The sequence below is a fragment of the Pristiophorus japonicus genome, chromosome 17 (genome assembly GCF_044704955.1).
Source record: "Pristiophorus japonicus isolate sPriJap1 chromosome 17, sPriJap1.hap1, whole genome shotgun sequence".
In the NCBI taxonomy this organism is placed as follows: domain Eukaryota; kingdom Metazoa; phylum Chordata; class Chondrichthyes; family Pristiophoridae; genus Pristiophorus; species Pristiophorus japonicus.
Window position 1 is genome coordinate 120,954,642 of NC_091993.1, and position 21,527 is coordinate 120,976,168.

General features: G+C 47.3%; 1 protein-coding gene across 1 annotated transcript in view; it reads left to right on the forward strand.

The window, feature by feature from the left end:
- The window catches only part of nfasca (neurofascin homolog (chicken) a), a 208,154-nt gene that overhangs the window by 21,457 nt on the left and 165,170 nt on the right, over positions 1-21,527 (forward strand). Inside the window, exon 2 of the mRNA XM_070859232.1 lies at positions 12,647-12,761. The gene's annotated coding sequence lies outside the window, so the exon portion shown is untranslated. The remainder of the gene's footprint in view (positions 1-12,646; positions 12,762-21,527) is intronic.

The following is a 21,527-nucleotide window of genomic DNA, read 5'->3' on the forward strand; positions in this document are numbered from 1 at the left end:
GGATTGTAAGGAAAGGGAGGGAGGGGAGGAAAGAACAAAAGGGAAGGTCTGTGATAGGGTGGAAGGCAGGAGAGATTAGAGACAAAAGGGATGACGGTGTGAGGTGAAAGGAGATGGTAATGGGACAAGTTAAGAAACAAAAGATGGGTCTAGAGGAGGTGTCAATGGCAACAACAGAATCATTACCAGCTCCTACTGTCTGAATAAATTGTAGCGGTGATTATGATCTGAAATTGTTGAGCTGACTGTTGAGTCCGGAAGATTGTAAAGTGCCTAATGTTTAATCTCATCGAATCATACAGCTTACAGGGAGACCATTCGGCCCATTGTGCCGGCTCTCTGACAGAGCTATGCAATTCCTCTCACTCCCCCTGCTCTTTCCCCATAACCCGACAAATTTCTCTTTTTCCAATTCCCTTTTGAAAGTTGCTTTTTGAATCTGGCTCCACCACCCTTTCCGGCACTGCATTCCAGATCATAACCCCTCGCTGCGCAAAAAACAAGTATTCTCTTCCTCTCACCCTCTGGATCTTTTGCCAATCGCCTTGAATCTGTGTCCTCTGGTTATCGACCCCCCCTGCCACTGGAAGCAGTTTCTCCTTTTATATATATACTGCCAAAAACCCCCTCGTCATTTTGAACATCAAAATTGGTGTATAAGTAACAGATTGGGGAGGGCATCAGTAAATGGGGGGATTGGGGCAGGCACCAGTAAATGGGGGGATTGGGGCAGGCACCAGTAAATGGGGGGATTGGGGCAGGCACCGGTAAATGGGGTGATTGGGGAGGGCACCAGTAAATGGGGGGATTGGGGCAGGCACCGATAAATGGGGAGATTGGGGCAGGCACCAGTAAATGGGGGGATTGGGGCAGGCACCAGTAAATGGGGGGATTGGGGCAGGCACCAGTAAATGGGGGGATTGGGGCAGGCACCAGTAAATGGGGGGATTGGGGCAGGCACCAGTAAATGGGGTGATTGGGGAGGGCACCAGTAAATGGGGGGATTGGGGCAGGCACCGGTAAATGGGGAGATTGGGGCAGGCACCGGTAAATGGGGTGATTGGGGAGGGCACCGGTAAATGGGGAGATTGGGGCAGGCACCGGTAAATGGGGGGATTGGGGCAGGCACCAGTAAATGGGGTGATTGGGGAGGGCACCGGTAAATGGGGGGATTGGGGCAGGCACCAGTAAATGGGGGGATTGGGGCAGGCACCAGTAAATGGGGGGATTGGGGCAGGCACCAGTAAATGGGGAGATTTGGGAGGGCACCAGTAAATGGGGGGATTGGGGCAGGCACCAGTAAATGGGGGGATTGGGGCAGGCACCAGTAAATGGGGGGATTGGGGCAGGCACCAGTAAATGGGGGGATTGGGGCAGGCACCAGTAAATGGGGGGGATTGGGGAGGGCACCGGTAACTGGTCTATGTTGAGTTCGCTGATCGCGAGTCAGTGCAATTACTTCTGTCCTACGAGGCCAGCAGCGAGGTCGGGTCCCGAGGCTAGAAGACGCACGATAACCAACCATCAAAGCACGTGTGGCTAGAGAAAGAGCGGAAAAAGCGCAGCAGACCAGCGCATGGAGAGCAGCGAGCTGGAGCTGGAGCTAGGGGCCCGGGGTACAGTATCCGTATTCTATGGACAAATATACAAGGTGCTCCAAGATCAATGCCTACACTGCGATCTCTGAAAACCAGGGAGAGAGAACATAAGAACATAAGAAATAGGAGCAGAAGTAGGCCATACGGCCCCTCGAGCCTGCTCTGCCATTTAATATGATCATGGCTGATCTGATCATGGACTCGGGTCCACGTCCCTGCCCGCTCCCCATAACCCCTTATTCCCTTATCGGTTAAGGAACTGTCTATCTCTGTCCTAATTGTATTCAATGACCCAGCATCCACAGCTCTCTGAGGCAGCGAATTCCACAGATTTACAACCCTCTGAGAGAAGAAATTTCTCCTCATCTCTGTTTTAAATGGGCAGCCCCTTATTCTAAGATTATGCCCTCTAGTTCTAGTCTCCCCCATCAGTGGAAACATCCTCTCTGCATCCACCTTGTCAAGCCCCCTCATAATCTTATACGTTTCGATAAGATCACCTCTCACTCTTCTGAATTCCAATGAGTAGAGGCCCAACCTATTCAACCTTTCCCCATAAGTCAACCCCTTCATCCCCAGAATCAACTTAGTGAACCTTTTCTGAACTGCCTCCAAAGCAAGTATATCCTTTCGTAAATATGGAAACCAAAAATATACGCAGTATTCTAGGTGTGGCCTCACCAATGCTCCTGTATAACTGTAGCAAGACTGTAGCAAAAACTGTAGAGGACCCGAGGGAGGGAGGGGGGTCAGTGGGATTGTGGATGTGTGTCTGTGTGTGTGTGTCTGTGTGTGTGTGCGTCTGTGTTTGTGTGTGTGTGTCTGTGTGTGTGTGCGTCTGTGTTTGTGTGTGTGTGTCTGTGTGTGTGTGCGTCTGTGTTTGTGTGTGTGTGTCTGTGTGTGTGTGTGTCTGTGTGTGTGTGCGTCTGTGTTTGTGTGTGTGTGTCTGTGTGTGTGTGCGTCTGTGTGTGTGTGTGTGTCTGTGTGTGTGTGCGTCTGTGTGTGTGTGTGTGTCTGTGTGTGTGTGCGTCTGTGTGTCTGTGTGTGTGTCTGTGTGTGCGTCTGTGTTTGTGTGTGCGTCTGTGTGTGTGTCTGTGTGTGTGTGCGTCTGTGTTTGTGTGTGTGTGTCTGTGTGTGTGCGTCTGTGTGTGTGTGCGTCTGTGTGTGTGTGCGTCTGTGTGTGTGTGTGTGTGCGTCTGTGTGTGTGTGTGTGTGTGTCTGCGTGTGTGTGCGTCTGTGTTTGTGTGTGTGTGTCTGTGTGTGTGTGCGTCTGTGTTTGTGTGTGTGTGTCTGTGTGTGTGTCTGTGTGTGTGTGCGCTAGGCCCGTGCAGCAGAGCCTGGTCTCCAAACGTCTTGGATCCCCTTACCACTGGACCAAGACCTAGCTCTGTCGACCCCGTGTGGTAGCTGGTGTGCAACGGCCACCCCACGTGAAGAGAATTCACGCACGGGCATCTTCCACCCTCCAAAATGAGGGACTTGGAACGTCAGGACCCTCTTGGACAACCCCAACAGCGACAGACTTGAACGTTGCACTGCTATCACCCCACCCGTCCGCCCCACCTGTGACACAGACTGTAGATTCCGCATTGGACTATTCAGTCACCTTAGAACTCATTTTAGTGTGGAAGCAAGTCATCCTCAACTCTGGGGGACTGTCTAAGAAGAAGAGAAGAAGAAGACAAGTACCCAGGGAAATGCAGAATGGGAGAGGAAGAGAGAAGGAGCCAAACCAAACCGTTTTTTCTGTTGAACTAAAATGAATCAGTTTTTTTTTCTCCGAATCATTTAGAAAAACAAATTCCAAAGACAGGCCACTCTGTTACGAAACCGAACATCAACACAGTAGTAACATGTTGTTCTGGTTCTCACCCGAAACAGAGTGCCATTGTCAGAGTCAGCAGTCACCAGAATGTCAGATGGCACTGCTGTTGCACAAGTTCCAGTCCCAAAGGACATCTTGTAGGCGTCCCCTGCTGGCATGGCAATAGCAGCGGCCAATGCTGTACCCGTGTTGCGAACAAGGACAGAAGCAGCGGCGTGGCAGGTTAGGGCACTCCAGGGTCATAAGAAATAGGAGCAGGAGTAGGCCACCTGGCCCCTCGAGCCTGCTCTGCCATTTAATAAGATCATGGCTGATCTGATCATGGACACAGCTCCACTTCCCTGCCCACTCCCTTTATTCCCTTATCGTTCAAAAATCTGTCTATCTCCGCCTTAAATATATTCAATGACCCAACCTCCACAGCTCTCTGCGGCAGAGAAATCCACAGATTTACAACCCTCTGAGAGAAGAAATTCCTCCTCATCTCAGTTTTAAATGGGCGGCCCCTTATTCTGAGACTATGTAGCCTACTTTTAGTTTCCTCTTAGAGTGGAAATATCCTCTCCGCATTCACCTTGTCGAGCCCTCTCATTATCTTATATGTTTCGATAAGATCACCTCTCATTCTTCTGAACTCCAATGTGTATAGGCCCAACCTACTCAACCTATCTTCATGTCAACCCCTCATCTCCGGAATCAACCGAGTGAACCTTCTCTGAACAGCCTCCAATGCAAGTATATCCTTCCTTAAATACGGAGACTAAAACTGTACGCAGTACTCTAGGTGTGGCCTCGCCAATACCCTGTACAGTTGTAGCAGGACTTCTCTGCTTTTATACTCTATCCCCCTTGCAATAAAGGCCAACATTCCATTTGCCTTCCTGATTACTTGCTGTACCTTGTACTCACTTTTTGTGTTTCATGAACAAGGACCCCCAGGTCCCTCTGTACTGCAGCACTTTGCAATTTTTCTCCATTTAAATTATAATTTGTCTTTCTATTTTTTTCTGCCAAAGTGGATAAGCTCACATTTTCCCACATTATACTCCATCTGCCAAATTTTTGCCCACTCACTTAGCCTGTGTATATCCCTTTGCAGATTTTTTGTGTCCTCACAATTTGCTTTCCCACCCATCGATGTATCATCAGAAAACCTGGCAACATTACACTTGGTCCCGTCATATAAGTCATTAATATAGATTGTAAATAGTTGCCGATCCAGCACCGATCCCTGCGGCACCCCACTAGTCACTGTTTGCCAACTGGAAAATGACTCTCTGTTTTCTGTTAGTTAGCCAATCTTCTATCCATGCAAATATATGACCCCCAACACCGTGAACTTTTATCTTGTGCAATAACCTTATATGTGGCACCTTATCGAATGCCTCCTGGAAATCCGAACATACCACATCCACTGGTTCCCCCTTATCTTCAAAGAATTCCAGCAAATTTGTCAAACATGATTTCCCTTTCATAAAACCATGTTGACTCTGCTTAATTGAATTATGCTTTTCCAAATGTCCCGCTACTATTTCCTTAATAATGGCGGAATGTATCTCTGGATGTTTCATCACATGACCTCCCACCTCCAAACACCCGACCCTCCCCCCTCCCGCCATTGGCCGCACCACACGTCCATTGTCACGGTGCCCCGCCTTCCAATCGGAAAGGGAACAGACATATCATTACCCGATTGGATGATTTTTCACTCAGTGAAACATAACATAAGAAATAGGAGCAGGGAGTCAGCCATTCGGCCCCTCGAGCCTGCTCCGCCATTTAATAAGATCATGGCTGATCTGATCTTGGTCTCAGCTCCACTTCCCTGCTCTCTCCCCATAAACCGTGACTCCTTTATCGTCTATCTCCACCCTAAATATATTCTGTACAGAGCCTCCACAGCTCTCTCGGCCACAGATTCATGACCCTCTAAGAGAAGAAATTCCTCATCATCTCTGTTTTAACAACCTCTTTTCCTCCTCAGCTCCAATATTGTTATAACTAATAAACAGGAGTGTTCAAAGATAATGAAAAAAAAACACCACTTTTTTTTAAAGTCCCGATAATTTTTTTCCTCCCTGGATTGTCCTTGCAGCAGTGTCCAGGAGATTCAACTTCCATTCCTGGGGCCTCCAGGCCTATCCTAGACGGATGTTATGTAAGGAGGCCATCTTAGACTGGGTGTTATGTAATGAGAGAGGATTAATTAGCAATCTCGTTGTGCGAGGCCCCTTGGGGAAGAGTGACCATAATATGGTGGAATTCTGCATTAGGATGGAGAATGAAACAGTTAATTCAGAGACCATGGTCCAGAACTTAAAGAAGGGTAACTTTGAAGGTATGAGGCGTGAATTGGCTGGGATGGATTGGCGAATGATACTTAAGGGGTTGACTGTGGATGGGCAATGGCAGACATTTAGAGACCGCATGGATGAACTACAACAATTGTACATTCCTGTCTGGCATAAAAATAAAAAAGGGAAGGTGGCTCAACCGTGGCTATCAAGGGAAATCAGGGATAGTATTAAAGCCAAGGAAGTGGCATACAAATTGGCCAGAAATAGCAGCGAACCTGGGGACTGGGAGAAATGTAGAACTCAGCAGAGGAGGACAAAGGGTTTGATTAGGGCAGGGAAAATGGAGTATGAGAAGAAGCTTGCAGGGAACATTAAGACGGATTGCAAAACTTTCTATAGATATGTAAAGAGAAAAAGGTTAGTAAAGACAAACGTAGGTCCCCTGCAGTCAGAATCAGGGGAAGTCATAACGGGGAACAAAGAAATGGCGGACCAATTGAACAAGTACTTTGGTTCGGTATTCACGAAGGAGGACACAAACAACCTTCCGGTTATAAAAGGGGTCGGGGGGTCTAGTAAGGAGGAGGAACTGAGGGAAATCCTTATTAGCCGGGAAATTGTGTTGGGGAAATTGATGGGATTGAAGGCCGATAAATCCCCAGGGCCTGATGGACTGCATCCCAGAGTACTTAAGGAGGTGGCCTTGGAAATAGTGGATGCATTGACAGTCATTTTCCAACATTCCATTGACTCTGGATCAGTTCCTATAGAGTGGAGGGTAGCCAATGTAACCCCACTTTTTAAAAAAGGAGGGAGAGAGAAAACAGGGAATTATAGACTGGTCAGCCTGACATCGGTAGTGGGTAAAATGATGGAATCAATTATTAAGGATGTCATAGCAGTGCATTTGGAAAGAGGTGACATTATAGGTCCAAGTCAGCATGGATTTGTGAAAGGGAAATCACGCTTGACAAATCTTCTGGAATTTTTTGAGGATGTTTCCAGTAGAGTGGACAAGGGAGAACCAGTTGATGTGGTATATTTGGACTTTCAGAAGGCTTTCGACAAGGTCCCACACAAGAGATTGATGTGCAAAGTTAGAGCACATGGGATTGGGGGTAGTGTGCTGACATGGATTGAGAACTGGTTGTCAGACAGGAAGCAAAGAGTAGGAGTAAATGGGTACTTTTCGGAATGGCAGGCAGTGACTAGTGGGGTACCGCAAGGTTCTGTGCTGGGGCCCCAGCTGTTGACACTGTACATTAATGATTTAGATGAGGGGATTAAATGTAGTATCTCCAAATTTGCGGATGACACTAAGTTGGGTGGCAGTGTGAGCTGCGAGGAGGATGCTGTGTGGCTGCAGAGTGACTTGGATAGGTTAGGTGAGTGGGCAAATGCATGGCAGATGAAGTATAATGTGGATAAATGTGAGGCTATCCACTTTGGTGGTAAAAACAGAGAGGCAGACTATTATCTGAATGGTGACAGATTAGGAAAAGGGGAAGTGCAAAGAGACCTGGGTGTCATGGTACATCAGTCATTGAAGGTTGGCATGCAGGTGCAGCAGGCGGTTAAGAAAGCAAATGGCATGTTGGCCTTCATAGCAAGGGGATTTGAGTACAGGGGCAGGGAGGTGTTGCTACAGTTGTACAGGGCATTGGTGAGGCCACACCTGAGTATTGTGTACAGTTTTGGTCTCCTAACCTGAGGAAGGACATTCTTGCTATTGAGGGAGTGCAGCGAAGGTTCACCAGACTGATTCCGGGATGGCGGGACTGACCTATCAAGAAAGACTGGATCAACTGGGCTTGTATTTACTGGAGTTCAGAAGAATGAGAGGGGACCTCGTAGAAACATTTAAAATTCTGACGGGGTTAGACAGGTTAGATGCAGGAAGAATGTTCCCAATGTTGGGGAAGTCCAGAACCAGGGGTCACAGTCTAAGGATAAGGGGTAAGCCATTTAGGACCGAGATGCGGAGGAACTTCTTCACCCAGAGAGTGGTGAACCTGTGGAATTCTCTACCACAGAAAGTTGTTGAGGCCAATTCACTAAATATATTCAAAAAGGAGTTAGATGAGGTCCTTACTACTAGGGGGATCAAGGGGTATGGCGAGAAAGCAGGAATGGGGTACTGAAGTTGAATGTTCAGCCATGAACTCATTGAATGGCGGTGCAGGCTAGAAGGGCCGAATGGCCTACTCCTGCACCTATTTTCTATGTTTCTATGTCTATGAGACATGAAGAAAAAATAATACTGCCAACACAAGGCTGGAAGTGAAACATTTTGGTCCAAGATGGAAAATTGCTATTCAATCTAATTTCCTTATTTAGTCCCGACCCCCCTCCCGCTACAGTTTCAAAGCTTCGAAGTTCTTCACAAGAGAAAAGAAGGAACTTGCATTTATATAGCGCCGTCCACGACCTTCGGAGCACTTCGTTACCAAGCACTTTACAGCCAATGAAGTAGTTTTGAAGTGCAGTCAATGATGTAATGCGGGAAACGCAGTAGCTAAATTGCGCACAGCAAGTTTCCACGAACCAGAGAGATTACATGTCTGCAGAGGTGGGGGTTTGGGAGAGGAAAGAAGTGCTTAGCCAGGACACTCTGGCCACCATGGTATGTGGCTCGATGGACCAGTTGCCCTTCAATTTCATATGTTCGCATGTTCGTAAACGGCAAGGAGCTAAATGACCAGATCATTTATTTTAGCGATGTTGGTTTAGGGATAAATATTGTGCTCTTAAATGGGATCTTTCACGTCCACCTGTGAGAGCAGACAGAGCCTTAGTTTAACATCCCGTCCAAAAGCTGCCACGATTCCTACATTACAACAGTGGCTACACTTCAAAACTATTGCATTGGCTGTCAAGCAGTTTGGGACGTCCTGAGATCGTGAAAGGTGCTCTAGAAATGCAAGTTCTTTCTTGATGTGTAGCTGTACAGCGTCGTTGTTTACTCAGCAGGGTAAGAGTTACTCACTGTGTAACTGTACAGAGTTGCTGTTTATTCAGGGTAAGTGTTACTCACTAACTGTACAGAGTTACTGTTTATTCTGGGTAAGTGTTACTCACTGTGTAACTGTGTAGAGTCGCTGTTTATTCAGGGTAAGAGTTACTCACTGTGTAACTGTACAGAGTTGCTGTTTATTCAGCAGGGTAAGGGTTAGTTACTGTGTAACTGTACAGTCGTTGTTTCTTCAGGGCAAGGGTTACTCACTGTGTAACTGTGCAGGGTTGCTGTTTATTCAGGGTAAGTGTTACTCACTAACTGTACAGAGTTACTGTTTATTCAGGGTAAGTGTTACTCACTAACTGTACAGAGTTGCTGTTTATTCAGCAGGGTAAGGGTTAGTTACTGTGTAACTGTACAGTCGTTGTTTCTTCAGGGCAAGGGTTACTCACTGTGTAACTGTGCAGGGTTGCTGTTTATTCAGGGTAAGTGTTACTCACTAACTGAACAGAGTTACTGTTTATTCTGGATAAGTGTTACTCACTGTGTAACTGTACAGAGTTGCTGTTTATTCAGCAGGGTAAGGGTTACTCACTGTCGCTGTTTATTCAGGGTAAGAGTTACTCACTGTGTAACTGTACAGAGTTGCTGTTTATTCAGCAGGGTAAGGGTTAGTTACTGTGTAACTGTACAGTCGTTGTTTCTTCAGGGTAAGGGTTACTCACTGTGTAACTGTGCAGGGTCGCTGTTTATTCAGCAGGGTAAGTGTTACTCACTGTCGCTGTTTACGTGGTAGGGAATGGGTGAGAAACCATATGCAGTGAATCCTACAAGAGACCTCCTTGCTCAGCCAGAGAAAGAGATCTTCCTTTATTTGCCAAAGCACCGAGGCTTGGAGCCTCTTGCTGTGAAATGTTTGTGTGGGAACGAGCTCGGTTTCACATAATCTGCGTATTGTTTGGACCAAATTCCTATCACTGTCACAACATGAGCGTGTGTGCCCTGGGAGGACATATTTACAGCAACTGGATGTTAATGGTGACAATATATGTAGCTGGATGTCAATATTAAAGTCACGGCTTGCAAATGCATCTTCCCGCTTTCTGTGATGCTACAGAAATACCAGCCGTACCAACGGCGGAGAGAAGTGCGGGGGTGGGCTGGGAGTGCAAAACCATTCACGAACAGTTTGCTGATCTCTCACACTGTTGAATCCATTACTGTAAGTTCTGTATGTGACCTTTACCCTGTGTTTGTAATAATTAGGTGAAGCTGGATGGTTTGGTGCGAGAGGAAGGTTGTCGGTAAACTTGACGTTATTATAATTAAATGCAGACACAGTGTTAGGGGGAGTGGAGATTCGCTGGTCAACACTTCTGTGTCATCCTGCAATACATTCAAACCCTGTAATACCCCGAAAACCAAGGGCAGAAAGACGTGTGTTGTGCACATGAGGAGACATCTTCAAAAAAATGCAGATGAGTTTACTGATGTATTGCAAGGGGGATAGAGTATAAAAGCAGGGAAGTCCTTCTACAATTGTACAGGGTGTTAGTGAGGCCACACCTGGAGTACTGCGTACAGTTTTGGTCTCCGTATATAAGGAGGGATATACTTGCATTGGAGGCAGTTCAGAGAAGTTCACGAGGTTGTTATAGCAGATGCATTCGTTATAATCTACCAAAATCCTCTGGACTCTGGGGAGGTGCCATCGGATTGGAAAGCAGCTAATGTAATGCCTCTGTTTAAAAAAAGGGGGCAGACAAAAGGCAGGTTATCTATAGGCCGGTTAATTTAACATCTGTAGTGGGGAAAAAGCTTGAAGCTATCATTAAGGAAGAAATAGCGGGACATCTAGATAGGAATAGTGCAATCAAGCAGAGGCAACATGGATTCATGAAGGAGAAATCATGTTTAACTAATTTACTGGAATTCTTTGAGGATATAACGAGCATGGTGGATAGAGGTGTACTGATGGATGTGGTGTATTTAGATTTCCAAAAGGCATTCGATAAGGTGCCACACAAAAGGTTACTGCAGAAGATAAAGGTACGCGGAGTCAGAGGAAATGTATTAGCATGGATAGAGAATTGGCTAGCTAACAGCAAGCAGAGAGTCGGGATAAATGGGTCCTTTTCGGGTTGGAAATCGGTGGTTAGTGGTGTGCCACAGGGATCGGTGCTGGGACCACAACTGTTTACAATATACATAGATGACCTGGAAGAGGGGACAGAGTGTAGTGTAACAAAATTTGCAGATGATAGAAAGATTAGTGGGAAAGTGGGTTGTGTAGAGGACACAGAGAGACTGAAAAGAGATTTAGATAGGTTAAGAGAATGGGCTAAGGTTTGGCAGATGGAATACAATGTCGAAAATGTGAGGTCATCCACCTTGGGGAAAAAAAACAGTGAAAGGGAATATTATTTGAATGGGGAGAAATTACAACATGCTGCGGTGCAGAGGGACCTGGGGGTCCTTGTGCATGAAACTCCCAAAAAGTTAGTTTGCAGGTGCAGCAGGTAATCAGGAAGGCGAATGGAATGTTGGCCTTCATTGCGAGAGGGATGGAGTACAAAAGCAGGGAAGTCTTGCTGCAACTGTATAGGGTATTGGTGAGGCTGCACCTGGAGTACTGCGTGCAGTTTTGGTCACCTTTCTTAAGGAAGGATATACTAGCTTTGGAGGGGGTACAGAGACGATTCACTAGGCTGATTCCGGAGATGAGGGGTTACCTTATGATGATAGATTGAGTAGACTGGGTCTTTACTCGTTGGAGTTCAGAAGGATGAGGGGTGATCTTATAGAAACATTTAAAATAATGAAAGGGATAGACAGGATAGAGGCAGAGAGGTTGTTTCCACTGGTCGGAGAGACTAGAACTAGGGGGCACAGCCTCAAAATACGGGGGAGCCCATTTAAAACCGAGTTGAGAAGGAATTTCTTCTCTCAGCGGGTTGTGAATCTGTGGAATTCTCTGCCCAAGGAAGCAGTTGAGGCTAGCTCATTGAATGTATTCAAATCACAGATAGATAGATTTTTAACCAATAAGGGAATTAAGGGTTACGGGGAGCGGGCGGGTTAGTGGAGCTGAGTCCACGGCCAGATCAGCCATGATCTTGTTGAATGGCGGAGCAGGCTCGAGGGGCTAGATGGCCTACTCCTGTTCCTAATTCTGATGTTCCTGAGATGAAGGGGTTGTCTTATGAAGAAAGGTTGAGCAGGTTGGTCCTGTACTCATTGGAGTTTAGAAGATTGAGAGGTGATCTTATTGAAACATGTAACATTCTGGGGGGGGGACTTGATAGGGTAAATGGAGAGAGGATGTTTCCCTTCATGGGGGGAATCTAGAACTAGGGGGCATAGTTTCAGAATAAGGGGGTCGCCCATTTAAGACGGAGATGAGGAGGAATTTCTTCTCTCTGAGGGTCGTGAATCTTTGTAATTCTCTGCCCCAGAGAGCTGTGGAGGCTGGCTCATTGAATATATTTAAGGTGGAGATAAGCAGATTTTTGAATGATAACGGAGTCAAGGGTTATGGGGAGAGGGCAGGGAAGTGGAGTTGAGGCCAAGGTCAGATCAGCCGTGATCTTATTGAATGGCGGAGCAGGCTCGAGGGGCCAAATGGCCGACTCCTGCTCCTATTTCCTATTTTCTTATAAGCAACCTAGTGATTGCTCTCCATGACTTCTGTGTACTGAACCTGGAGTATTCCTTTAAATGTTTGAGTGGTGTATAATATTTGGTACTAAAAAAAATAACCAACTGTTTCAGAGGGTCCTGAGGGGATGAATTGTGGGTCAAAATGGATGATGGTGGTCGACCTCAGTTTTCTTTCCCGGTTTCTTCCCACGCACTTTTTGATCTGTCCCAGGGGACATCAGTGTGAGGCTGGAAGCGGGGGCACAGGTCAAATATGTGCTTTCTTTTTTTTAATGAAATCTGAGCTTTTCATTTTGTTTTCTTTCCACAGTATATTTGAAGCTGCCAGCTGGAATATCTCAGAAGAATATTGCACTGGAATATCTCAGAAGAATATCGCAGGGTGTTTGTAACTCGATTAGGACAAACCGTTTTTTCCAATTCAGGTAAGTGGACAATCACAATGCACTCTTAATCAGTCTTAATCTCAGGAGTTTTCTGTTTAATTGAGAAATGTCAGTGCAGCACTAAGGCCAGTAGAGCAGGACACCACCACGGCTGAAATGAGTTGAAGAGCAGACACATTAATCAGGCATAGTGATCAGGTGATATCTGTAATGTCTCTGCACCTTGTTACAAACTCACACGAGGCATGGATATATCAGACACGGTCACTCTGTGACCTTCACTTTATTTCCAGGACTGAAGAGTCTTGATCCTGGGTGGGACCTCCCCTTTTATACCTGGAAGCCCAGGTGAGGAGCTCACTCCCGGTGGTCAGGGTGTGCATTACAAGGGTACAGGTACAGTATGCATGAGTTACAGTTACATACTTATAGTCATTGCAAGATGGTGAAATACATGACAATATCAAGCTTGGTTCTTGGAAGCTTTAAGATTTAATGCAAAATATAAGACTGTGATTTCTCTTCCTTGTTTTCAAATCCCTCCATGGCCTCGTCCCTCCCTATCTCTGTAACCTCCTCCAGCCCCATAACCTCCGCGAGAACTCTGCGCTCCACCAGTTCTGGCCTCGTGCTCATCACCGATTTTAATTGCTCCACCAGTAGTGGCCATGCCTTCAGCTGGCAGAGCCCTAAGTTCTGGAATTCCCTCCAGTACAACGTTGAGGGAGTGCTGCACTGTCAGAGGTGCCATCTTTCAGATGAGACGTTAAACCGAGGCCCCGTCTGCTCTCTCAGGTGGACGTAAAAGATCCCATGGCACTATTTTGAAGACGAGCAGGGGGCGTTATCCCCGATGCCCTGGCCAATATTTATCCTTCAATCAACATCACATAAACAGATTGTCTGTTTTTGTTATCATAATCACATTGCTGTTTGTGGGAGCTTGCTGTGCACAAATTGGCTGCCACTTTCCCCACATTACAACAGTGATTACACTCCAAAAGTACTTCATTGGCTGTAAAGTGCTTTGAGATGTCCGGTGGTCGTGAAAGGCGCTATATAAATGCAAGTCTTTCTTTCGTTCTAATGGCGCAAAGCAAAATTTTAATGTTGGAGGAAAGACCGTCGGCAAATTCGGGTGCCTCAGTGTTGGGGGCACCACCGTTTCTAATTTAAGTTGGTGACTTGGGGAGTCAGCAGCCAGTGCAAAATGGCCGGTGTTGCAGATAATACTAAAGCAGGAGAGGCAGCGGGATCGGAGGAGGCTGCTCAGAAATTACAGAATGAACTGGACAAAATATGTAAGTGGGCAGAACAATGGCAGATGCAGTTTAGCACAGACAAACGTATAGTCCTACACATTGGAAGGCAATAAAAGGTCAACGCACGCACTCCATGAATGGTGTTGAAGCAGCTGTGGATGAAGCTGAAAGAGATCCAGGAGTCTTGGCAGACTGGACACTCAGAATATCCAACCAGTGCAGAGCAGCAATCAACAAAGCCAATCGAATGTTGAAGCACATTTGCCTGGACAGCCAGGAGTCTGAATTAGCGATGCCCATTAGCAACTCCAGGGGGCGCAAACTGGGTACGAGATTGTTTCTGCCCGGGGTGGGGGGGGGTGGGAGTGTGGGCAGGAGGGGGCGCTACCAGCTCCTATGAAATTGTGCCGGGGTTAACGGACGTGCAACCACCGTAGCGCCACACCCCGCCGGACACGCCCCGAGCCGGCGCGCAACCGCCGATGACATAATTGCCGTGCGCGGCGATCCCTTAGTGCCGCACGCTGAGCCCTTTCCGCCCCGCGGCAGACATTGCCGGAGGTTAAAGGGGAGGTGGGGAGCACCCTGCGCCGCCATCTTACCTGTTTGACCGATTCGCCCGTCGGCCCCGTCGTTACTTCTGTTGCGGTGGTCCGGACCGCCATCGTGCAGGCCGGCGCTCCGTCTCAGTGACGGACCACGTCCTCGGCACCACGCCGCCCTGGTGGCCCAGTGAAGGATATCAGAGGGCCCCTCCCCTTTCACCGAATCGCGTCAGCGCTAGGCGGGGCGTGGCGCTGCCAATCGCGCCCCACCAGAGCCCTGCGAACCCGCGAGATTGCGCTTCACTTCCTGTGAGGGGGCAGGGACCGCAATTTGGCAGCCGAGGTGGGACCAGTTACCGCCCCCGATCAGGGCGCTGGGGAATTTCTCCCCCTAGATTACAAGTCAGAGGAGATAGTCATCAAACTGGAGGCATTAAATGGAGGTCGTCATCATCATAGGCAGTCTCTCGAGTCCAGCATGACTTGCTTCCACGCTAAAAAGTTCACAGGTTTTTAAATGAAGGACCTAATATTCCAGGTCCCGAACTAAATCTTTCAGGGTGGAAGGTGCCTGTGCGTGGATTTTTTAAACGTGGGGTGGCCGTTGCACACCAGCCACCTCACGGTCTTGACAGAGCTCGGTCTTGGTCCAGTGGCAAGGGTTAACCGAGACGACTGGAGGCCAGCTCTGCTGCACGGACCGAGTGCGCGCACACACATCGCAGTGTGGGCTGGGCCCGTACTGCCCCTGGGCCCTCGCCTCTTCTGGGCCGTAGCACATAGGAAAACAAGCGCAGGAAATTCAACCCCTTGAGCCTGTTCCAACATTCTATTCGATCGTGGCTGATCTGTATCTTAACTCCATCTCCCCGCCTTGGTTCCATAACCCTTGATACCCTTGCCTAACAAAAATCTATCAATCTAAGTTTTGAAGTTCTCAATTGATTTCCCCCCCCAGACTCAATAGCGTTTAGGGGGAGAGTTTCAGTTATCGCTTCTGTGTGTGAAGAAGTGCTTCCTGACAGCATCCCTGAAAGGCATGACTTGAATTTTAAGCTCATGTCCCCTTGTGTTGGACTCTTTCCCACCAAAGGAAATTCTGGGATCCGGAACTTCACTCCATGCACACTTAGAAACATAGAAACATAGAAAATAGGTGCAGGAGTAGGCCATTCGGCCCTTCGAGCCTGCACCACCATTCAATATGATCATGGCTGATCATGCAACTTCAGTACCCCATTCCTGCTTTCTCTCCCTACCCCCTTGATCCCTTTAGCCATAAGGGCCACATCTAACTCCCTTTTGAATATATCTAACAAACTGGCCTCAACAACTTTCTGTGGTAGAGAATTCCACAGGTTCACAATTATCTGAGTGAAGAAGTTTCTCCTCATCTCGGTCCTAAATGGCTTACCCCTTATCCTTAGACTGTGACCCCTGGTTCTGGACTTCCCCAACATCGGGAACATTCTTCCTGCATCTAACCTGTCCAATCCCGTCAGAACTTTATATGTTTCTATAAGATCCCTTCTCATTCTTCTAAATTCCAGTGAATATAAGCCCAGTCGATCCAGTCTTTCTTCGTATGTCAGTCCTGCCATCTCGGGAATCAGTCTGGTGAACCTTCGCTGCACTCCCTCAATGGCAAGAATGTCCTTCCGCAGATTAAGAGACCCAGCCTTGACGGCCCAGAATTTGTGGTCAGGGACGGATGCCTCCGATCGCAAACATTTCCACCCAAGTACCTGGTGGTCCCGGAGGTTCGGAGACTTGTGGTCCTGGGGCTCAAGGCGAAGGCCAATGTCGAGGCCCATGTATCCCTGGAGCATTTGGGCTTCGCATGGGATGACATGAGCCGGTCCAACCTATCAGAGTAGGGGGATTCCCCATTCATACTTATGGTGGCTCTGTATGTACGGAGCTGCCGTAAGTACAGAAATATAGAAATTTATAGCGCAGAAGGAGGCCATTTTGGCCCATCGTGTCCGTGCCGGCCGACAAAGAGCCACACGGCCCTCGGTCAGCAGCCCTGAAGGTTACATATAAACCTATGAACAATGACGGAAAGGCAAAGAGCACCCAGCCCAACCAATCCGCCTCACCACAACTGCGACACCCCTTACACTAAAACATCCTACATTCCACCCCATGGGATCTCCTGGGAGAGGCAAAAAACAGATAAAAACCAGGCCAATAGGGAGAAAGAATTAGGGAGAATGTGAATACCCAAAAATGCACAATCATTGAAAATAAATTAAAGAAAACACATTCCATATTTAACGTTAATTAAAATGAAATTTAATTAAATATTATGCACATTTATTATTTTGAATTTTTTAAAATATGTTTTAACAGGTCTAAGAGAAACCTTGATTGACAGAATTTTTAATAATAAATGAGCGATAACATTTTATTTTTCTATTTTTGAAAATTATTACGCTGGTAACAGTAGACCTTACGCCTGCTTTTACTTCCTGCTTTTGCCAGTTTGTAAGAATTTGAAGGGCATTCACTGGGTATATAGCCCAACTCCTGCCCACGGAGGCCGTTTACTTTCGGATAGGTGGATCTGTCACTGGAAAGGGTGCAGAGGAGATTTACAAGAATGTTGCCTGGACTGGAGAATTTTGACTGAGGAAAGATTGGAGATTCTGGGTCTGTTTTCTTTGGAACAGAGGAGGCCAGGGGGGGTAGATCTGATTGAGCTATATAAAATTATGAGGGGCCTGGATAGAGCGGATAGATCACAAGTTCCGGGTTTAAGCGCATGTGCAGCACAAGCCTTGGCCCGAAGCTTGTGGTGCCCCCAAATTCAGGCCCAATATATCCCGTCAAATCACAGTGCGCGGTCTTGCTGGGCTGCGATTTGTCACTGAATCCCTCGCCCTCTCTTGGTCCCACCAGCACAAGACGAGAAAAGATCAGAAATCCATATTTGAATATGTTACAATTGGAGGGGAAAAAAAATTACCCATTCTGTCGTCTGAAGCCTGCTCCAAGCCAGTGACAGATGTCAGCATTTGAGGCGTGTTGATGAACCATTCCAGCTCCACTCGCGGTGCCCGCGAGTTAGTGCCAACCTCTCGGTGTGCTACAAGCAGTGACACGTTGCAATCTGAGTGTTATCGTCGAGTGAACGAGCAACGAGTTGGCAGAATCAAATCGTAATATTGCTGCCAACAGCTCTAATTAATAAATACCACTCCATTTTAAGAGCGACCATAACCAGTTGTGTTGTGTCTTTCTGTCTCTACCACAAGCGCCAGGAATTTTCTTTACTGCTTAGCTTTCTTTGCCAATTGGATCACGTTGTGTGTCTTACATCCTGAGCCAAACAGTAACAAATCCCATTTATGCTAAAATCCTTGACCTCCCCTGAACGGGCTCCGCTTCAGCATTGACTGCAGACTTGGGTCTTTGTTTAACATTTAAGTAGTATTCAAAGTTCTCATCTTTGTGTTTAATTCCCTCCATGGCCTTGTCTCTCTCTCTACCTAGTGTCAGCTGTGGCTCAGTGGGCAGCACTCTCGCCTCTGCGTCAGAAGGTTGTGGGTTTGAGTCCCACTCCTGGGATTTGAATACCAAAAAATTCTCGGCTGACACTCCCAGTGCAGTGCTGAGGGAGTGCTGCGCTGTCGGAGGTGCCGTCTTTCAGATGAGACGTTAAACCGAGGCCCCGTCTGCTCTCTCAGGTGGACGTAAAAGATCCCATGGCACTATTTTGAAGAAGAGCAGGGGAGTTATCCCCGGTGTCCTGGAGCCAATATTCATCCCTCAATCAACGTAACAAAAACCGATTATCTGGCCGTTATTACATCGCTGTTTGTGGGAGCTTGCTGTGCACAAATTGGCTGCCACGATTCTGACATTACAACAGTGACTACACTCGAAAGGTACTTCATTGCCTGCAATCTGTGGAATTCTTGACCCCAGAGAGCTGTGGAGACCGGGTCATTGAATATAGTTAAAGTGGAGATAGACAGATTTTTGAACGATAGGGGAGTCGAGGATTATGGGGAAAGGGTGGGGAAGTGGAGTTGAGGCCAAGATCAGATCAACCATGATCTTATTGAATGGCGGAGGGGGCCGTATGGCCGGCTCCTGCTCCTATTTCTTCTGTTCTTAAATAAGAGAGTAAAAATAGCATCAGACAACCACCTTGGGACACTCCAACATTCTTGTGGGATTTGTAAAAGGTGATGATCTAACTAACCTCGGAGATCAATGAAGAAGGACCAGATATCATCATCTTTAGGGAGCAAGGTAAATATAACTCGATAGCATTCAGAACTGAATCTTGTGTTGAGGTCCGTCGGATCTGTGGCTGATGCCAATTAGTATTCGTGACCCGCTCAGGTGCTTGTGTTGCTTGAAGCCCGTCGGCCCTGCCGCTACCTGTGACGGTGTCGGTTTGACTGATAGTTGGCACCACGACTTCAGATTAATGTTGCACAAAGTGGGACATCTCTGGATGGCTGTTCCTTCCCAATAATTAACTCTTTCGCCTGCAGAAACCTTGTGTTTTTTTTGAATAAACCTTAGCAAAGCTGGGGAATGGTAGCGTAGTATTAATGTTGCTGGACCAGTAATCCAGAGGCCTGGACTAATGTTCCAGAGACGCTAGCTCAAATCCCACCAGGGCAGCTGGGGAATTTAAATTTAGTTAATTAAATAAATCTGGAATAAAAAGCTAGTGTCAGTAATGGTGATCATGAAACTACCGGATTGTTGTAAAAACCCATCTTCCTTTAGGGAAGGAAATCTGCCGCCCTTACCCGGTCTGGGCCTATATGTGACTCCAGACCCACAGCAATGTCTTCTTCTTCTTAGGCAGTCCCTCGTATCGAGGATGACTTGCTTCCACGCCAAAAAGGGATGAGTTCACAGGTGTTTCAATGAGGGACCTAATATTCCAGGTCCCGACCGACATATTGAAGGGTGGAAGATGCCTGTGCGTGGATTTTTTTAACGTGGGGTGACGGTTGTACACCAGCCACCACACGGGCTTGACAGAGCTCGGTCTTGGTCCAGTGGCAAGGGTTAACCAAGACGACTGGAGACCAGCTGTGCTGCAATATGGTTGGCTCAAAACTTCCCTCGGAAATAGCCCAGAATGGACGTACGGTTGAGTCACATTGCCTCCCGCGAATCTTGCGTATCAGTCACCCGAGCTGCCTGAGCTCGGTGTCACTACACATGAGGCTGACTAGCTTCTGCAGGGCGACCTGTCTCTCTCCAAGGTATCACCTGCAATGGATACTGTCCTGGACTCTTCCCGTCATTCGCCAGTGCTTTGCTTTTATACCAACGTACAAAATCGCTGGGCACGAAAAGACCAGCTGGTCCATCAAGCCCTGCTCCACACCGCAATGGTCAGAGCAGCGTGATTAAACATATCTCCCCCCCCACTCCACCCCCGCAGCCGTGTCATAAACAAAAGACTTGCATTTATATAGCGCCTTACACGACCACCCGCTCAAAGCGCTTTACAGCCAATTAAATACTTTTTGAGGTGTGGTCACTGTTGTAATGTGGGAAATGCAAGCTCCCACAAACAGCAATGTGATAAGGATCAGATAACCTGTTTTAGTGATGTTGATTGAGGGATAAATATTGGACAGGACACCGGGGAGAACTCCCCTGCTCTTCTTCACAATAGTGCTATGGGATCTTTTACACCCACCTGAGAGAGCAGACAGAGCCTCGGTTTAACGTCTCATCTGAAAGACAGCACCTCCGACAGTGCAGCACTCCCTCAGCACTGCACTGGGAGTGTCAGCCTGGATTTATTGTGCTCAAGTCTCTGGAGTGGGAGTTGAACCCCCAACCTTCTGACTCAGAGGCGACTGTGCTGCCCACTGAGCCATGGCTGTCATCTCCTGAGAGAGGTAAAAATAAGGCCTGGAAATTGGTCTTGGGCCCCAGTGCAAAATGGGCTGTGACCTGATAGAGGCCTTCAAGATTATGAAAGGGTTTGATAGGGTAGAGAAGATGTTTCCACTTGTGAGGAAGTCCAAAACCACGGGCCATAAATATAAGACAGTCACTCATAGAACCAACAGGGAATTCAGGGGCAACTTCATTCCCTCGCGAGTAGTTAGAATGTGGAAATTGCTATCACACGGAGTATTTGAGGTGACTAGCATTGATCCTTGAAGGGAAAGCTAAATAAGTACATGAGGGAGAAAGGACGAGAAGGATATGCAGATACGGTGAGATGAAGAGGGATGGGAGGAGGCTCGTGTGGAGCATAAACACCGGCACGGACCCGTTGGGCCGAATGGCCTGTTTCTGTGCTGTACGTTCTATGCAATTTAAACGGTTTGAATACCATGTGAATCATTTTTAATACGGCTGTCAGTTGCCCCTTGCAACTCTTCACCTAAAAATAACTCATCATTGTCTCATTGCTGTTTGTGGGAGCTTACTGTGCCTTGCAAATTGGCTGCCGCGTTTCCCCCATTACAAGGGAACAATGAAGTTCAAAAGTACTTCATTGGCTATAAAGTGCTTTACATAAGAACATAAGAAATAGGAGCAGGAGTAGGCCATATGGCACCTCGAGCCTGCTCCACCATTTAATATGATCATGGCTGATCCGAACATAGATTCAGGTCCACTTCCCTGCCTGCTCCCCACAACTCCTTATTCCCTTATCGGTTAAGAAGCTGTCTGTCTCTGTCTTAAATCTATTCAATGCCCCGGCTTCCACAGGTCTCTGGGGCAGAGCATTCCACAGATTCACAACCCTCTGAGAGAAGAAATTCCTCCTCATCTCAGTTTTAAATGGGTGGCCCCTTATTCTAAGACCATGCCCCCTAGTTCTAGTCTGCCCCATCAGTGGAAACATCCTCTCTGCATCCACCTTGTCGAGCCCCCTCATAATCTTACACGTTTCGATAAGATCACCTCTCATTCTTCTGAAATCCAATGAGTAGAGGCCCAACCTACTCAACCTTTCCTCATAAGTCAACCTCCTCATCCCCAGAATCAACCGA